The 7,145-nt window shown below is 42.4% G+C and overlaps 1 long non-coding RNA gene across 1 annotated transcript; it reads left to right on the top strand.

The window, feature by feature from the left end:
* Positions 1-994: 994 nt before the first annotated feature.
* LOC141415571 (uncharacterized) lies at positions 995-4,541 on the top strand. The gene is made up of 3 exons (XR_012440550.1): positions 995-2,968; positions 3,065-3,212; positions 4,162-4,541. It is a non-coding gene; the product is annotated as an uncharacterized lncRNA (long non-coding RNA).
* Positions 4,542-7,145: the final 2,604 nt, after the last annotated feature.

The raw sequence follows: 7,145 nt of genomic DNA, 5'->3' as shown, positions 1-7,145 counted from the left end.
GACAGAACTGAATGTGCCAGTGGGGCACCAGGAGGAAGAGGGGGTGCCTTCTTTCTCCATCATTCATACATATGCAGACCTTATCTCAGGTGTCCAGGGGCTGTTTGAACCCTATCCTAGATTAGAAGAAAACTTGATCAATCTATTATTGAATCCCTTAATAATTTATTGACTTACCTGAATAATAAAATTTAAATTTTGTAAAGGTGAGCTATCTTTCTGTTTTTTTTTAATTATTATTGTACTGGGAATACATTGTGACATTTATCAAAGTTCTTACAATATATCATAGTTGAATTCACTCCCTCCCTCATTCTCCTTTATCCTCCCCTCCCCTCATTCCTGGAATAGTTTCACCAAGTCTCATTTTTCCCTTTTCACTCGTGAGTGTGTAATATTCCACCACATTCACCCTCCCACACTCTTTCCTTATATCCTCCCCCCTCCCACTGATACCAAACTCCAAAGAGGACCTGTGTTACCTTCCTGTTCTCAGTTTTTGAAAAAAGACATTTTTGTTTGTATAAGATAACTACACAAGGAGTTTCCTTGTGACATTTCCGTGTATATGTGGGTTATAACCTGAATTGGTTCATCCCCTCCATTTTTCTTCTTTCTACTTAGTCCCCTTCTAAACCTGTGCTTTCAAAAGGTTTAAAAAATTCTACATTCATTCTTATATAGAAAGTAATTGACTATTTTCACCTTCTTAACTTCCTTCTTTTACCCTCCCTTTCTCATATGCAATGACCTCTCTTAGTGTGACCTGTTTTTCATAATATTGCTGCATTTGTATTAGGTTTATATTCCACATATGAGAGAAAACATGGTGACTTTTGGCCTTCTGAGCCTGGCTAACTTCACTTAAGTTGATGTTCTCCAGTTCCATTAAACGACAAAATTACATTCTTCTTGATGACTGAATAAACTTCCATTGTATATAAACACCATGTTGTCTTAATCCAGTCATCAGTTGTGGGGCATCTTGGCTGTTTCCATAGCTTTCTGGGTTTAAAGCACTGATGTGATGAGCTTTCCTTCTTCTCTGAAGACAGAACTGAATGTGTCAATAGTGCACCAGCAAGAAGAATGGGTATTTCTGGCTCTTCCAGTCAAACATAGCTCAGATATCCAGGGGCTGGTTGAACCCTATCCTAGATGGGAGGAAAACTTGACCAAAGATCTATAAGGACAAAGGAAAATTGTTTGAATAAAGAAAATAATCTCTTTTTCGAAAAGCAAATGGGAGGATATGTGATTTTACTATAGTAAGAGAGCCTGGGAGATCAGGTTGATTGCACCCAAGATGGTTGCAGTCCCATCCACTTATGGGACAAACAGTTGAATCTGGTTTCTGGAGCATCTTCACCAAGTGTGGGTAGAGGCCTGCTGGCCGTGTTGCGCTCAAGGAAGGACAGGACACTACTGAGTTGACAAGGCTGATGACCACACAAGAGATAAGATATAAACTCCTGGGTCTTCACACATGGTTTCGTGGCCTTGGAAGGTGGGAGACAGATGGAAGGATCGGAAGTGAGGGTCTGAAGCTGTATATTGAACTGAACTCTCCATATTGTATTGGTACAGAGCACATACTTCTATCGAGTGTGTGTCATCAAAGCCTCGTGTTCCCACACTAGAAGGAATAAGGAAGGGGTTGAGATGGTTAGTGGACAGACTCCATCTTCCCAGAGTAGGGAGTGAGGAAACTGGGATTGCAGCCCACATAGCCTACAGAAGAGTCCATCCAAGTGCATCTGGTGGACCTCCTGCCATTCTAAAGTCTCATCTGTCCTTCCCTACTAGGTCACAAATGCGTATATTTTAACAAAATGACAGATGTACCATCAGGAGTGAAGTTCCTTGAGTTTTGTACATAAGAATGGAGTGTAGTGGGAGAAGATGTGAGATTCCCCTGCTAATTGCCCTCCCCAGGGTGGAATCTAGATTTGATCCAACCACAATTAATGTACTGCCCACTTTGTGTCTGTCATCCCCACTGAGGGAGAGACAGTACCCTCCTCATTGAGAAGGTGCTAGTGTGAGAATGCAAGTCAGGGAGGACTTCCAGGAAAAGGGACGTAGTTACTTGTCAGAGCAAACAGTCACTGGGATAAGACGAGCCGAGTGTCCTAGCAGACACCAGAGGTCAGCACCCTGAGACAGGAGACTGTGGTTAGAGATCCTGTGGGAGAATTGGGTCGAGGTGTTGAGATGTGAGACTGGGAAGAGGTGGGTTGTTAGGACACAGTGCACCCCAGGAGTTGTACAGTGAAGAGACCAATTTCCTGATATGTCTTACTGGAAACACAGTGGCTTGTAAAAAAGTCATTTTCACTTTATAGCAGGACTCCACTGTGTGTGGTCATTTGGAATTCTTTTCCTGCTGGAGACATCTGGATGTTTGCTGGGCTGGGTGGTTGTGGATGCTTGTGTTGATGGGTCTTCTCCACTAGTGACCAGAGCACCCTCAGGGGTCTCTCTGTGGCTTTGCCTCCCACCACATGAATCTGGGAACTATACACACTGTCCACATATATTCCAAGAGGATAAATTTTAAACAGCAACTTTCACAATTATTCAGGACATCTCTATGGGAGATCTACAGCAAGGTTGGTGACATCAAAAGTGTCCCTGGGGAACTAAGAGAGACTCCATAGCTGGGGAGGAGCTTCCAGAAGCCAGGTCAAACCAAGGTAGTAACCTAATGACACCTGTTTGAGCACCATATGGAAACAACCCTGCTGTTTCTGGACATTTGTATCTCCTAGAAGTTCAAAGCTATCCCTGGCCATAGTGTGTCTTCATCTTTTGGGGTGGGTTTTAAAAGCAAGAGAGACCATCACTTGTACTTATTTCTAGAATGAAGAAGAACAAAGGAGAGCAGTATGGGAGGAGAACTTGAAAATAATTGAGCTGCACAATGAAGAGTACAGACAAGGGAAACACAGCTTCTCCATGGGACCTGGTGAGTGTGGTGTGCATTGTGTAATCTGTGCTTCCTCTCCTCTGTTTCTTACAAAATGCTCTCTGCTTTGAACATGTTCTTTACTCTTTCTTGAAGACCCATGAAGAATTCAGGAAGACAAGACTTGGCTATCAAACCATGGAGGACGATTGCATGGATTGTCAAGGTGATGTGACTCATGTGAAGGATCAGATATGACACTGTCACATTCAACCCTTCCAGTGCCCACAGAAAAGACAAGAAGGTATTGCCATTTCCTTTAGGAGACTACAAATTGACCTTAGGTTTACCTTTTCTTTTTAGAGAATAGCAGACATCAGAGCTGCTGTTCAGGTCTTGGTATTTGCTTTGTGGTTGATGCCTTTTATTCCCTTTCTAGGGTTAGTGTGTTTCTTGCTAAGCTTTTAGTGTGATTGGGGCCCTAGGAGGACAGATGTTCAGGAAAACTGAGTAGAACCTAGTGGAATGTTCTTCCTCTCAAGGAGATTGTGACTGCACAGATGGGCAAGTCAGTACACACTTCCTGTACCCGATAGATGATGGAGGGCAGGCACAGAGGAATCACCTCTTTAGGACTGCAAAGTAAATGGATCTCTTCACTTTGGTGTCATTCCTGCTCTGGTTGTGCAAGGTGAAACAACCTCAGAGGTAAAAGACTCCTTCCTCAGAATTCCCCTCTAGATGGGAGAATCTGGATATGTCCTAAGTGAGTTCACCCATTATGAAAAATTAACCTGGCAGAGCTCTGGGGTGGTATGGTTAGCACACAGGCAATCTTATTTCCCTGTAACACAGAGCACATGCACACATTGTATATGTAATGCGTTTCTCCACTGTGGAAAAATTCCTATAGAATGTTAGATGAAGCATGTCTTATTAAAGACATATTAGCTATGTTTCGGTATCAAACAGCAGCATGGGATGATTTATAACAGCATTGCTTTGGAAACCCTAAGCTGCAAACTTCTGAGTCCTGGGAACCCAACCCATGTTCAGCGAGGTGGACAGCAATAATTAAGTCTCTTACTCTTTACTTTTCAAAGGGCCGATCCTCAGATTGTTTATCTGAGATCTCTCTAATTTGCTCTTGTGGGTGCTCCTGGCTGTGTACTTCCTTCTTAAATTAGTTGTTACTTTTATGAACACAAATGCTTTGTTCTTCCTATTAAATGGGGAATTTGCTCTTCCTTTAGATGCATGAAGATCTTAAGAGACCAGGACAACCACTGTGGTAGTGCCACACGGTCCAGCTACCCCACTGTGCGAGCTCCTCGTTGGTGATAGGAAGGTTTCAATAGCGGACATCATGACCAGAGGAGGGACTTTATCACCAAGGTGACCAGCTCCTACTGTGTCGGATCCAACGCTTGATAAGTTGTGAGCTCTGACATCTTTGTAGAAGTAAAATGATACCACTATTATAACTGACATAAACACAGTGGTATTAGTGTACATAATGCATTGACTCTCACTTGATTAATGAAATTTAAACTTTGTAAGGATGATACAGCTTTCTCTTTAATACACATTCCATTCTTCTCTGAAGGCAAAATTGAATGTGTCAATGGTACACCAGGAGGAAAAGAGGGTGACTTCCGGCTCCTCCAGTCATACATATGCAGACCTTATCTCAGGTGCCCTGTGTCAAACCCTAACCTTGAGTGGAACAAAATTTGACAAAAGATCTATGAGGATAAAGGAAACTTGTTTGAATAAAGAAAAAAATAATTTTTAGGAAGCAAGCAGGAGGATATATGATTTCACTACTATGAAAGGGCCTGGGAGATCGGGTTCATATACCAAGATGGTTGTAGCGCCAACAAGGTATGGAATAAAAGATGTGGATGTAGTTTATAGAACATTTTCATCAACTGCAGCTAAAGTCCTGGAGGCTAATAACAGTCAAGGAAGGACAGGACACTGGTGGGTGGCCAAGGCAGATATGATTCCTGGGTGAAGGCTGTGCTTCACACATGGTTCCATGGTCTTGGAAGGTGGTAGACAGATGGAAGGATCAGAGATGAGGGTGAATCTGCATTAAACCAAGCCACAGGTAATCCTAGAAAAGAGCATCTCTGTTTGAACATAAATTAATAAGGAGAAGTGCTGCCCAGAAACACAGCTTCTTCTCCTGTAGTACATTTGTAAAGTGTCAATTCATGTATTTAAGTAGCTGCTGCTATTTTGAGTGTGTGCCTTCAACAAGTGTCTAGTGGGTCCATTCTTGAGGTGGCACTTGCTGAGCCTGGAGACACAAAGGTCAGATAGATAATGCCGGTTCCCTCCCTTTGGAGCTTCCATTACCTTTGGGCAGCCAACACATCCCAGCATGGTGGGATTCCAGGGCACTGACTTGCATCTGAAAGGGGAGCATAGGACACTGGATGTGTCAGGGTCACAGTGCCCTTTTGGGGTTGCAGAAGGTCTGACAAATGTTCTCTGGTCAAATCTCAGGAGACCTGTGTCATATGTAGTACATGAGATTAGGAGGATGTTTCTCTGTGCTGTGTGAACTTCAATTTTGAATTAATGAACTTTCAGTGAAATTTTGTCATTTGCAAATAAGTGAATGGAACTGGAGAACATCATCTTAAGTGAAGTTAGCCAGGCTTAGAAAGCCAAAAATAGCATGTTCTCCCTCATGTGTCGTTTATAGACCTAAAACATGCAGTATTATTATTGTACATGGGTTACACAGTAAGGAGAGAAGTTAGGAGGAATAGGAAAAGGGAAGAAAACCCAAAACTTGAATGTGGTTGATGTGCTCCTCTGTAGAGGAGTGAATAAAGTAATCCTAAAGTGGCAGAGGCCACAATGGGAAGGGGACCAGGAAGTAGAGAAGAGGTCTGGCAGAGATGAACCAGTGTGTTTTGTAATACACAAGTACATGGAAGCAACAGTAGGAATCTCTTGGTATAGCTATCTTTATCTTAAACTAGCAAAAGCACTATGTCTTTTTTATTATCTCCTATGTTTTCTCTTCAACAAAAATCAGAGAACAAGAGGGCAGAACAGGTTCTGCCTGGAAGTGGGGTGGGTAGGGGGGAGGTGGCCTAAATGTATACACGTGAATAAATGTAAAAATGATTTAAAAAAAAAAAACCAAAAACGTAAGAAAGTATTTTGCAAAATAAAAAGAATTGTGGAGAGAAAAAAAAGATAATGAACTTTCATCTATTTCATGGGCTAACATATGCAGAAATATGTAGTTCTAGAAAAATAATTGATAAATCAGATGGAAGAGGACAGGGAGAGCAAAAGGATCTTCAGTTCATAACAGCAAGTCTGCAATTGGAGAGTTTGTTCCTGTGATTCACAGTGACCATCCCCAGCTCCTCTCACACAGCGTGGACAGAGGAACCAGTACTGGCCAGTTGACCTCAGTGCAGGCCGTACAGGTGTCAGCACCCAGTACCTCTTGACAATGTTGTGGTCCAACTTACTGTTCCAGTCCAAGAAAAATAGGAAGATAATTTTGTTCTGGGCTAAAGGACAGAAAGACGGCTAGGGAATATAATGTTCTAATAAGACTGTTTTGCTGGTTTCATTAATGATCCCTTTGGTAACAAAAAAAGTAAAGTAATTGTCTCATTTCTCTTGTAAAAGGAGACCAATTAGTCATTGTTGACAGACTCAATGAAAGCTTAAAATTTAATACCCAACTTGCGGGGCACAATAGCAAACTTCTGTAATCCTAGCTGAGGCTGAGATCAGGAAGATAGGTGTTTGAGGCCTACCTCAGCACAGGAATGAAAGATCTGTCTCAAGCAACAGTGGGAGGCACCCTACCCTATGAGCCACACCTCCAGTCAGTTTTGTTCTGGTTATTTTTCAGATGGGGTCTTTTCTGCCCAGGCTGGCCTAGAACCATGATCTGAATCTCATCCTCCCAGGTAGCTAGAATTACAGGCCAGTGGCGCCCAGCTAATTCTTCTGTTTCTTACTTTAATTCTGGCATTTCCTCTGCTTCTGTGTGGTTGTTCCTCTTGTTTTCAATTTTGGACAGTATCTTTTGACTCCTAAATAGAAAGGTGATTTGGCTCACATGCTCCACCCCTTCCTCTTTGCCCTCTCCTTTTTTCTTTTCTTTTTTTGGTAATACTGGGATTTGAACTCAAGGCCTGGCACTTGTTAAACAAGTGGTCTACTACTTGAGCCATGCCTCCAAGCCCCTTGC

The sequence above is a fragment of the Castor canadensis genome, chromosome 13 (genome assembly GCF_047511655.1).
Source record: "Castor canadensis chromosome 13, mCasCan1.hap1v2, whole genome shotgun sequence".
NCBI classification, from domain to species: Eukaryota; Metazoa; Chordata; class Mammalia; order Rodentia; family Castoridae; genus Castor; species Castor canadensis.
This window is presented reverse-complemented; position numbering and strand designations above follow the sequence as displayed.